A 13,087-nucleotide genomic window follows, 5' to 3' on the forward strand; every position below is an offset into this window, starting at 1 on the left:
AAAAAGAAGAAATAAAGTAGAAACAATTTTAAAAGTAATGACAGAGATTTCCATAGAAGTTGAAAATCACCACAGCAGATTCAAGAAGGTCAATGCTTTCCTAATAGGAATAAATTTAAAAAAAAAATTCATATCCAGTCACACCATAGTGACAGTGAAAAACACAGACAAACAACGAAAATAATAAAACAGCCAAACAGAAAAACACAGACAGCCTAAAAGTAAGGGTATTTAGACTGATAGCTAACTTACTGATAGCAACAGGAAGAATGAGGTCAAATAACATCATCAATGTACTGAAAGAAAATATTCATCAACCTCAAACTAGATACCTTGCAAAAAAATTACAAAGGCTATACCTCAGGAAAAAGGGAAGTGACCCAACATAAAATATTTGAGTCACAAAAAGGAATAAAAAGAAAAAATGGTAAACATGTAAGACTAAGTAAAAATTCATATTTTATAGCAATAATTATATCCTGATGATTTTTAAAATACATTTATAAAATAATGTATGAGATTTTAAAATAGTATATAAATCCAGAGGATTCATAACAAGGAACAAGCTTTTTTTTTAATTCTCATATCACTTGTGAGGCTAATGATACGGATTAGCTTTAGATTCTGATGAATATAAAAAGCAGCAAGAGTAAGAGAATATGTTTTCTTACTATTCCATAAAGATGTAAATCAGCCAAGATGCCAGCATTTTAGAATAATCTGAAGGGAGTTACTAAAAATACTATTCAAAAGGGATAAGTATATTGCATGGGAACCTAAAGGGAGATTTCTGCATCCTGGGCTGTTACCACCTCCACTCCCAATGGGTTGAGAATCCCCAAGGAGAAAAGCCTACAGAAATGGCTTGAGAGGAACTGTAAAAGTGAATAAGGTGACAAAGTTAGCCAGAGACGACCACACAAAGTAATAAATACGCTGAATGCTTTTCCTCTCCATCATCATTGTGCTGCCAGGGTTTGTCGTTAGCTGAATCCTATCAGGTAACAGGTGGCCAAAAAATACATTGATGTAGTTCCTACATATCAGTCTCTTGATTCAGAGACTCTGATGGAGAAGGCAAGAAAATGGACATGAAGAGTAAACAGATTTCTAGGATTCATATATGAATAAGTTTCACTGCTGCATTTTTTGTGTGTTGAGACAATAGGAAGAATGGATAGGTAAAATGTGGTGGATGCAAGCCATGAAATTCTAGGCAGTAATTAGAAGGCAGACAAAATGTACAGTGAGTAACAATGCAGATCTTAAAGTTTTCATGCTGAGTGAAAAAAATACAAAGAAGATGAAGATATCTTGCACAATAACATTTATCTAAGTTAAAAATACATGCATACAGAAACAATCTATAGTCAATAAGACCACATAAAATCAAAAAGATTCTTATGAGGTAAATCATGATGAAAAAATAAGGAAAAAGGAATAAATATGAAAATATGTGCATGGTATAAGAGAAGATCTTTCACACAACCACTGGTAATAATGATAATGTGCCATGAACTGAGGATTATAATTAATTCAGTGAGAAAATATACCTGATTAATCCAAAAAGAACAAGAAAAGAGGAAAACATTATCTTGGAAATTAATATACCTTTGACTGCAACAAACATAAGAGTACATAAAATATTATTAACTGTAAAAGAAGGATACTAAATAATGAGGAAAGTTTTAAAAGTTTTAATTCTCCAGAAAAATGTAAGGACTCTATCATAATATTGATTGAATAATATAACTTCTGAATATACATTAAACATTAATAAAACAAGAGAAACAAATTCGTAATCACACTGATAGATTTTGACACATCTAACTATTGATTAAGCAGACATAATAAATCATTAGTAATATGAAAGAGGTAAACACAAGCACTTATAAATGATCTATACACACAAACATAGCAATGCACCCTAATATTTCAGAACACATATTAGTCTCAAGTTTACAGAGGGTATTTCTCATTTTGGTAATAATGGTTCTCTTACTGTAGACCAACTCAGACAAAATATAAAAACTATTAGTCCAAATACATTTAAGACACACTAACACAGAAGATTTAATGGGCAAATACCTTGGAGCTTCACTTATTCCCACTTCTATTCTCAACATGTTTTCTGATTTGCTAAAAGCACAACTTTCTGCAACCTTAAGGGGCTATGGAGGTAACAATTAGTGTAACTGGGCTCTCCATGGAGGAAAAATCCTCTAATAAACACTTCAGGCTTTCAGCTGGAACAAATGAAAGGCTACATGCTAGGAGGAGAATTGAACCAGAAATAGAGCAGATCTCATAAGACTGAGGCTCAGTCTAATTTGTTCCCTTCTAGGGGACAAGAAAGCATCCAGAAACTCCTATTACCATGAAAATTTTTCATCCCTCATATTCAACATCACCAAAAAATTACCCAAAGCACCAGGACACAAGACCAAATGATCAAGCGCCAATATGAGAAGATAGAAAAACACTTTCTGGTCACCCAGATGTTAGAGTTATCTCAAAAACAAATAATTATTTTGTCTATTAAAGAAAACAAAATAATAATTTGGAAAGTGTTATTTGATAACTGAAAACTATAGAAGAAGAATCAACTATGCATTCTTGAATGGATATATAAAAAGTTGACATTAAGCAATATAGGAGGCAGGATGAAGATGTCAGAGTGGGAGGACTTTGAGCTCATCTCCCCCAGTGGAACACATCAAAACTGCAAACAAATGTAGAGCAACTCAGTGATCTGAAGACTAACACAACAGCTCTTCTACAACCAAGACTCTAAAGATAGAACAATCCGCAATCTCAAAAGAAGGGAGGAGAAGAAATCTAGTCATGACCCACACCTCTAGCGCGTGACCCAGAAGAAGAGGAGGATATTATGGGCTCAAGGATCATCTCTAAGGAGCACAGGGTCCAAGGCCCATATAGGCATGCCAGCCCTGGGGTCCATCACCAGGAAGAAAAGCTCCCTTAGCTGTTTGAAAACAGAGTGGGGCTTACCACAGGGTGGTAAGAAACTGACATGAGCTCTGGAATAGTGCATGGATGCATTTGCCTGCTCCCTGTCCCAGTGCAGAGGCAGCAGACTGAAATCTGCCTGGTGCCCTGACCAGCCTGCCAGGACTGCTGCTGCACACCACCCCCAGCCGGGACCACGCTCCTGCCCCGGCCCCTCCTCTCTGGCACCTTCGCCATCACATGCACATACACTGAGGGAAGAGGGGAACCAACTTAGAAGTGCAGCTGTAACCCAGCAGGCCCCAAAGAAACCTCAAACCAAGGCAGGAATAGCCATCGCATTCACACATGCATATGCACCAGGAAAAGCAGAGCCAACTCAACAGTGCAGCCCAAGGCCCTCAGGCCCCTGCCATGCCCTCAGTCAAGATGAAGATGCCTACTACTCTGAAGCAAAGCCCAGTTTCCTCAGGACTCTTCCTCCAGCCCCCAGCCCACCTCCCAGGAGCCTAGAGACTGTCATTGAGCCTGGGAAAAGCCCAGAAACCCACCTGGCCCTGGCTCTAGCCCCCTCTACTCCAGCCCTACCTCCCATCAAGGCGGTGGCTGCCAGAGCACCCTGGGAAATAATGTATCCCCTTCACTTTGGATCCAGCTCCCAAACCAAAGCCAATGGGCACACAAAGACAGCATCGGGACTCTCCTACACAAGGAGACACCTTCAAGACTGGGATAGGTAACTGCTTTGCCTAATTTCATAGGGGTTTCTTAGGTGGCACTACTGGTAAAGAACCTGTCTGCCAATGAAGGAGAAATAAGAGACGCGGGTTCAATCCCTGGGTCGGGAAAATAAAATAAGCAGACAGGGGAGTATATTCCAAACAAACAAACAAAAAACAACAACAAGATAAAACTCCAGAAAAAAGCGAAAACCAACTAATGAAACAGAGATAAATAATTTACCTGATAAAGAGTGCAAAGCCATAGCAAGGAAAATGCTCACTGAACTCAGGAAAGAATAGAGAAACACACTGAAAATGTCAATAAATAACTAGAAAATATTTTTAAAAGAACAAATCAGAGCTGAGGAATGCAATAGAGAAAATTAAAAGTGCACTAGAAGGAGTTAACATTGACTGACACAAAAGAACACCTAAGCAATGTGGAAAAAAGAATAGTGAAAAGTCACCGAATCAGAACAAAAAAGAGAAAAAAGTTTGCAGGAAGATAATCTAGATAATTTAAGGGACCTTGTAGACAACATCAAGCATCCTCAGTTCAGTTCAGTTCACTCGCTCAGTTGTGTCCACCTCTTTGCGACCCCATGAACCGCGGCTCACCAGGCCTCCCTATCCATCACAAACTCTGAGAGTTCACTCAAACTCACGTCCATTGCGTCAGTGATGCGATCCAGCCATCTCATCCTCTGTCATCCCCTTCTCCCCCTACCCCTAATCCCTCCCAGCATCAGAGTCTTTTCCAATGAGTCAACTCTTTGCATGAGGTGTCCAAAGTACTGGAGTTTCAGCTTTAGCATCATTCCTTCCAAAGAACACCCAGGACTGATCTCCTCTAGAATGGACTGGTTGGATCTCCTTGCAGTCCAAGGGACTCTCAAGAGTCTTCTCCAACACCACAGTTCAAAAGCATCAACGCTTTGGTGCTCAGCTTTCTTCACAGCCCAACTCTCACATCCATACATGACTACTGGAAAAACCATAGCCTTGATTAGACAGACCTTTGTTGGCAAAGTAATGTCTCTGCTTTTTAATATGCTATCTAGGTTGCATCCTAACATTTGTATTTTAGAGATCCCAGGAGAAGAGAGAAAGGGACAGAAAATTTATTTGATGAAGTTGTGGCTGAAAACTTATCTAACCTTCCTAACAGATCTCCAGGAATAGGAAGCACAGAGAATTCCAAACAAGATAAACCTGAAAAGGATGTCCCTGATGACTCAGTGGTAAAGATTCTGCCTGCCAATGCAGGAGACAGTTCAATTCCCTGATAGGAGAGGATTCCACATGCCTCAGAGCAACTAAGCCCAGGTGCCACAACTATTGAGCCTGTGCTCTAGAGCCCAGGAACTGCAAATTACTGAAGTCTGCAGACTCTAGATCCCCGTGCTCCACAACAAGAGAATCCCCACAATGAGAAGCCCACTCACCACATCTAGAGAGTAGTCCCCAACACCCCCCAGGGCTCACTGCAACTAGAGAAAAGCTTGAGCATGACAACGAAGACGCAGATCAGCCAAAAAAAAGCAATTAAACAAAAAAGATAAACCTGAAGAGTGGAGAAGGAAATGGCAACCTACTCCTGTATTCTTGCCTGGAGAATCCCATGGACATAGGAGCCTGGTGGGCAACAGCCCATGGGGTTGCAAAGAGTCAAACACAACTGAAGCAACTCAGCACACCAAACCTGAAGAGACCCACACCAAAAATACTTAAATTAAAATCTCAAAGGTTAAAAACAGAGAATTTTAAAAACAGCAAGAGAAATACAGAGTCACAAAAACAAGGGAACTCCCGTCAAGCTATCAACTGATTTTTCAGCACACACTTTTCAGACCAAAAAGAAGAGGCATGATATATTGTGCTGAAAAGGAAAAACAAACCACCTAGGACATCTACACAGTACAGCTATCATTCAGAACTGAAGGAGAGATAAAGAGTTGTCCCAACAAACAAAAACTGAAAGAGATCATCACCTCTAAACTGATCTCGCAAGAAATGTTAAGGGTCTCTTTAAGGGGGGCAGAAAGCTATAACAAGAAATTTTAAAATATAGGAAATGAAAAATCTCACTGGTAAAGCGAGTATATAGTAAAGGCAATGAATCGATCAATTAAATAAGCTAGTATAAAAGTTAAAAGACATCTGCCCACTCTTTCGGAACAGGATATTCAACATCATTAATCATCAGTCAGTCAATTCAGTCGCTCAGTCATGTCCGACTCTTTGTGACCCCATGAATCACAGCATACCAGGCCTCCCTGTCCATCACAAACTCCTGGAGGTCACTCAGACTCATGTCCATTGAGTCAGTGATGCCATCCAGCCATCTCATCCTCTGTTGTCCCCTTCTCCTCCTGCCCCTAATCCATCCAGCGTCAGAGTCTTTTCCAATGAGTCAACTCTTCTCATGAGGTGGCCAAAGTACTGGAGTTTCAGCTTTAGCATCATTCCTTCCAAAGAAATCCCAGGGCTGATCTCCTTCAGAATGGACTCGTTGGATCTCCTTGCAGTCCAAGGGACTCTCAAGAGTCTTCTCCAACACCACAGTTCAAAAGCATCAATGCTTCGGAGCTGAGCTTTCTTCACAGTCCAACTCTCACATCCATACGTGACCACTGGAAAAACCATAGCCTTGATTAGATGGACCTTAGTTGGCAAAGTAATGTCTCTGCTTTTCAATATGCTATCTAGGTTGGTCATAACTTTTCTTCCAAGGAGTAAGCATCTTTTAATTTCATGGCTGCAGTAACCATCTGCAGTGATTTTGGAGCCCAAAAAAATAAAGTCTGACACTGTTTCTACTATTTCCCCATCTATTTGCCATGAAGTGATGGGACCAGATGCCATGATCTTTGTTTTCTGAATGTTGAGCTTTAAGCCAACTTTTCCACTCTCCTCTTTCACTTTCATCAAGAGGCTTTTTAGCTCCTCTTCACTTTCTGCCATAAGGGTGGTGTCATCTGCATATCTGAGGTTATTGATATTTCTTCCAGCAATCTTGATTCCAGCTTGTGCTTCTTCCAGTCCAGCATTTCTCATGAGGTACTCTGCATATAAGTTCAATAAGCAGGGTGACAATATACAGCCTTGACATACTCCTTTTCCTATTTGGAACCAGTCTGTTGTTCCATGTCCAATTCTAACTGTTGCTTCCTGACCTGCATATAGGTTTCTCAAGAGGCAGGTCAGGTGGTCTGTATTCCCATCTCTTTCAGAATTTTCCACAGTTTATTGTGATCCACACAGTCAAAGGCTTTGGCATAGTCAATAAAGCAGAAATAGATGTTTTTCTGGAACTCTCTTGCTTTTCCATGATCCAGCGAATGTTGGCAATTTGATCTCTGGTTCCTCTGCCTTTTCTGAAACCAGCTTGAACATCTGGAATTTCACAGTTCACATATTGCTGAAGCCTGGCTTGGAGAATTTTGAGTGTTACTTTACTAGCGTGTGAGATGAGTGCGACTGTGCAGTAGTTTGAGCATTCTTTGGCATAGGAATGAAAACTGACCTTTTCCAGTCCTGTGGCCACTGCTCAGTTTTCCAAATTTGCTGGTATATTGAGAGCAGCACTTTCACAGCATCATCTTTCAGGATTTGCATTAGCTCCACTGGCATTTCATCGCCTCCACTAGCTTTGTTCGTAGTGATGCTTTCTAAGGCCCACTTGACTTCACATGCCAGGATGTATGGTAGGTGAGTGATCACACCATCATGATTATCTTGGTTGTGAAGATCTTTTTGTACAGTTCTTCTGTATATTCTTGCCACCTCTTCTTAATATCTTCTGCTTCTATTAGGTCCATACCATTTCTGCCCTTTATCGAGCCCATCTTTGCATGAAATTTTCCCTTGGTATCTCTAATTTTCTTGAATAGAACTCTGGTCTTTCCCATTCTGTTGTTTTCCTCTGTTTCTTTGGATTGATCGCTGAGGAAGGTTTTCTTATCTCTTCTTGCTATTCTTTGGAACTCTGCATTCAGATGCTTATATCTTTCCTTTACTCCTTTGCTTTTCACTTCCCTTCTTTTCACAGCTATTTGTAAGGCCTCCCCAGACAGCCATTTTGCTTTTTTGCATTTCTTTTCCATGGGGATGGTCTTGATCCCTGTCTCCTGTACAATGTCACGAACCTCATACCATACTTCATCAGGCACTCTATTTATCAGATCTAGTCCCTTAAATCTATTTCTCACTTCCACTGTATAATCATACGGGATTTGATTTAGGTCATACCTGAATAGTCTAGTGGTTTTCCGTACTTTCTTCAAGTTAAGTCTGAATTTAGCAATAATGAGTCCATGATCTGAGCCACAGTCAGTTCCTGGTCTTGTTCAAAACCACAATAAATGTTACCTCATATGTGTCAGAATAGCTGTTATTAAAAAGAGAAGAAATCACAAAAACTGGCTAGGATGTGCAGAAAAGGGAACACTGGTACATTGTTGGCAGGAATGTAAACTGATAGTAAGTAATGTAAATGTTGCTCAGTCGTGTCCGACTCTTTGCGACCCCATGTACTCTAGCCTACCAGGTTCCTCCGTCCATGGGATTTTCCAGGCAAGAATACTGTAGCCACTATGGAAAGCAGTAAGGAGGTTCCTTAAAAATTAGAAGTAGAACTACCATATGATTCAACAATACTACTCCTAGGTATTTCTGAAGAAAACAAAAATACAAACTCAAAAATATACATTGCCATGTTCATAGCAGCATTATTTACCAGTGTGGAAGTATTCATCAACAGATGAATGAATAAAGATGTGAGTGTGGAGATAAATATTCTTTTTTATGACTGAATAATATTATATACAAGTACACAATGAAATATTACTGTCACAAAAATAATTAAATTTTACCATCTATGACAAAATGGTTAGACCTGGAAGGTTAGTGATATAAGACAAAGAAAAATAAATATTACATATTTTCATTTATACATGGAATCTAAAAATAAAATTAAAAACAAAAACAGAAATAGCAAAAGAGAAATTCATTCATAAATACAGAGAACCTGCTAGAGTTTACCAGAGGCGAGAGGTTTACAGGGAGGGGAATTAAGAGGTACAAACTAGTAGATATAAAATAAGTTGTGACAATGTAATGTACATCACAGGTAAGACAGAATAGTTTATAACTTTATATAAAGTATAATCTATAAAATATTGAATAACTACGTTGTATACCTAAAACTAGTATAATATTGTAAGTCAACTATACTTCAATAAGAAAATAATACTTTAAAAGTAATAAAGTTTAATGGGTGTAAACTTTTTTGTTAACAAAAAACTAGAAACCTGTGAAGGAAAATTAATGAAACTGAAGATAGGTTATAAGACAGTAACACTGAATCTTGAAGAAAAAGTTGAAAATATTAAAAGAAACTTACAAGTCATAGGATAGATAGTCAAAACTTATACCATAATGTAAATGTAACTCCAGGAGAAAAGAGAGTAATGAAAAAGAAACAATATCTGAAGATACAATGGCCAAGAGTGATAAAATTTATCATGGCATAGATCCAAGAAATTTTACAAACCACTATAAAGAAGAAAGAATGCATGGTTATGTAGAAGATCATAATAAATCTGGTGAAAATAAAAGAAAAATGTTAAAAAAGCAAAATAATTAAATACCATCTTCAGATGACTTAAAACACTACAAATTGATTTCTCAACCAAAAAAAAAGAAGTCAATGTAATGTTATTTTCAATTTTCCAGTAGAAAATAACTGCCAACCTACTGAAAATATTAATCAAAATTAAGGCAAATAAAAATATTTTCAGAGTAAAAATAACTGAAGACAGATATCATCCATGAAAGGAGTACGTCAAGGCTGTATATTGTCACCCTGCTTATTTAACTTATATGCAGAGTACATCATGAGAAACGCTGGGCTAGAGGAAGCACAAGCTGGAATCAAAATTGCCAGGAGAAATATCAATAACCTCAGATAAGCAGATGACACCACCCTTATGGCAGAAAGTGAAGAGGAACTAAAGAGCCTCTTGATGAAAGTAAGAGAGTGAAAAAGTTGGCTTAAAGCTCAACATTCAGAAAACTAAGATCATGGCGTCCAGTCCCATCACTTCATGGCAAATAGATGGGGAAACAGTGGACACACTGACAGACTTTATTTTTGGGGGGATCCCAAGTCACTGCAGATGGTGACTGCAGCCCTGAAATAAAAAGACACTTGCTCCTTGGAAGAAAATTTATGATGAACCTAGACAGCGTATTAAAAAGCAGAGACATTACTTTGCCAACAAAGGTCTATCTAATCAAGGCTATGGTTTTTCCAGTAGTCATGTATGGATGTGAGAGTTGGACCATAAAGAAAGCTGAGGGCCAAAGAATTAAGGCTTTTGAACTGTGGTGTTGGAGAAGACTCTTGAGGATCCCTTGGACTGCAAGAAGATCCAACCAGTCCATCCTAAAGGAAATTGGTCCTGAATAATCATTGTAAGGCCAAATGCTTGAGCTGAAACTTCAATACTTTGGGTACCTGATGCAAAGAACTGACTCATTAGAAAAGACTCTGATGCTGGGAAAGATTGAAGGCAGGAGGAAAAGGGGATGACAGAGGACGAGATGGTTGGATGGCATCACTGATTCAGTGGACATGGGTTTGAGTAAACTCCAGGAGTTGGTGACGGACAGGGAAGCCTGGCATGCTGCAGTCCATGGGGTCGCAAAGAGTTGGACACAACTGAGTGACTGAACTGAACTGAAAGGAATCACTAAATCGGGTTCTCTAGGCAGAAGGAAAAGTGTTCAAAGGAAACAGAGAGATGCTAGAAGAAATTTAGAATAAACAAAAGTGATGCTGAAGCTAAAACTCCAATACTTGGGCCACTTGGACTGGACAGAGTGACTGAACTGAACTGAAATATGTTAGTAAATCTAAATGAATGTAAACAATAATATTGCCATTTGAAATTTTATTTATAATATATTCTTGCTGGTACTTTAAAGCAAGAAGTGTATTAGAAATAAAAAGGGCATTTTACAATATAGAAAGTTATATGTGTTATCATATATATAACATTCATCCAGATGCAGATTTAAAATTATGAATATATATCATGTTCAATAGCATCAAAATATATGACACCCTCAGAAATATATCTATTAATAGGAATGCAAGGTACTTATAGAGAAACTTGAAAAGCATTACTATAAGGCATTAGAAAATTAAATAACCTAGAAAATGTACTATAATTGTGGATTGGATGACAATATTATAAAATCTATATTATAGTTAAAGATATTTCCAATCAAGACATTTTAAATCAAAATCATAACTTTGGAGGAAATAGGAGGGATGTGACAAGCTAATTTTATAATGTATATCAAAGAAGAAAATCTATAAATAGCCACAACATTCTGAAAAATTAGAGAAAGGTAAGAATTGACTTACAACATAACAAAAGTAAACCTTTAAATAACAGCATTTTTGTATTGGTGGAAAAATGGACACATTTGACCATGGAGATCCCAGAAATAAGACAATTTTTTTTTTTTAATGGCAGACCAGGTATTGCAGATATCTGGGGAAAGAAAGAAACACTTTGATTAAAGATACCTACGTGGAAGGAAAGTTATGACCAACCTAGAGAGCATATTCAAAAGCAGAGACATTACTTTGCCGACTAAGGTCTATAAGGCTATGGTTTTTCCAGTGGTCATGTATGCATGTGAGAGTTGGACTGTGAAGAAAGCTGAGCACCAAAGAATTGATGCTTTTGAACTGTGGTGTTGAAGGAGACTCTTGAGAGTCCCTTGGACTGCAAGGAGATCCAACCAGTCCATTCTGAAGGAGAATAGTCCTGAGTGTTCATTGGAAGGACTGATGCTAAAGCTGAAACTCCAATACTTTGGCCACCTCATGCAAAGAGTCGACTCATTGGAAACGACTCTGATGCTGGGAGGGATTGGGGGCAGGAGGAGAAGGGGACGACCGAGGATGAGATGGCTGGATGGCATCACTGACTCGATGGACGTGAGTCTGAGTGAACTCCGGGAGTCTGTGATGGACAGGGAGGCCTGGCATGCTGCGATTCATGGGGTCGCAAAGAGTCAGACACAACTGAGCGTCTGAACTGAACGTATCTGGGTATCCTTGTGAGGAATAAATATGAAATTGGACCCCTACCTAACACCATCCACAAATACTGCTTTCAGGTAAATTAAAGCAAAGGTAAAAGTCAAAATTTTGAAAGACAGTGAAGTCCAATCATCATCTCCAGAAAGGGAAGGGCGTCTTAATCCAGGCACTGGTAAGAACAGCAAAAGATAAATAATGAGAAATTTGATAACTAAAGAACTCATCAAAACATCATATAATAAAAAGAAGAGACACAGACTAGAAGTATTTGTGGCACATAAGTACTCAGATACATAAAGAACATCTACACGTAAATAAGAAAAAAATTAACATAATAAAAATAACACAATCCTTACCAACCCAAGTACTGTAAAAGATGAAAAACAACGAGAACCATTTATTAGTGTCGGTAGGAGAAATTATTCTTGACCAAAAAGTAAGCAAATTGCAAACAAACCTAAAATATAATTTCATTTATATGAAGTTTCAAAACTTAGAACTTAGGGCTTCCCTCGTGGCTCAGCTGGTAAAGAATCGGCCTGCAATGCAGGAGACCTGGGTTCGATTCCTGGGTTGGGAAGATCCCCTAGAGAAGGGAAAACTATCCACTCCAGTATTCTGGCCTGGAGAATTCCATGGACTGTATAGTCCATGGAGTTGCAAAGAGTTGGACACTACTGAGTGACTTTCACTTTCATTTTTCAAAACTTAGAAAACTAGGCCATATGTCAATTAGGGAAATAAACATATCCAGTAAAGCCATAAAAAAAAAAACAAACACACACACACACACATACAAAGTATAAGGTCATGATTAAAGCACAAGCCAGGTAGTGATTACCTCTGATGGATACACTAGGGAATCTGAAGATAATGGTTTATTCTTTTTTTTTTTTTAATTTGGTTCAATACCTCTTAGTTCTTGCTATCTGACATCTGTTTTTAAAATATCCTTTGTAACTATTCAAATAGTAAGCACAATTTTCAAGAAGAGTTTAGATGTGCTCCTAGACTGACTTGAAGTAGCCATAATAGTTTGCCAATAATTTCCCAGAAATGGTACACTGGCTCCACAGCCTAGACAGAATATTTCATAATATTTGGGACTCAGCAATTTCTGGCAACCACAGCCCCTTCCTAAACTTACATGGTGTATTATTGGCAGAAGGTTATAACTGCTAATCAAGAGGAAGTCCTTCTGATGGATCTTGGAATGGCCAATGATTAGTCATGAATTATTATGGATTTTAAAAGAAATTTACTCACAATGGAC

Source organism: Ovis aries, chromosome 10 (genome assembly GCF_016772045.2).
Source record: "Ovis aries strain OAR_USU_Benz2616 breed Rambouillet chromosome 10, ARS-UI_Ramb_v3.0, whole genome shotgun sequence".
Taxonomy (NCBI): Eukaryota; Metazoa; Chordata; class Mammalia; order Artiodactyla; family Bovidae; genus Ovis; species Ovis aries.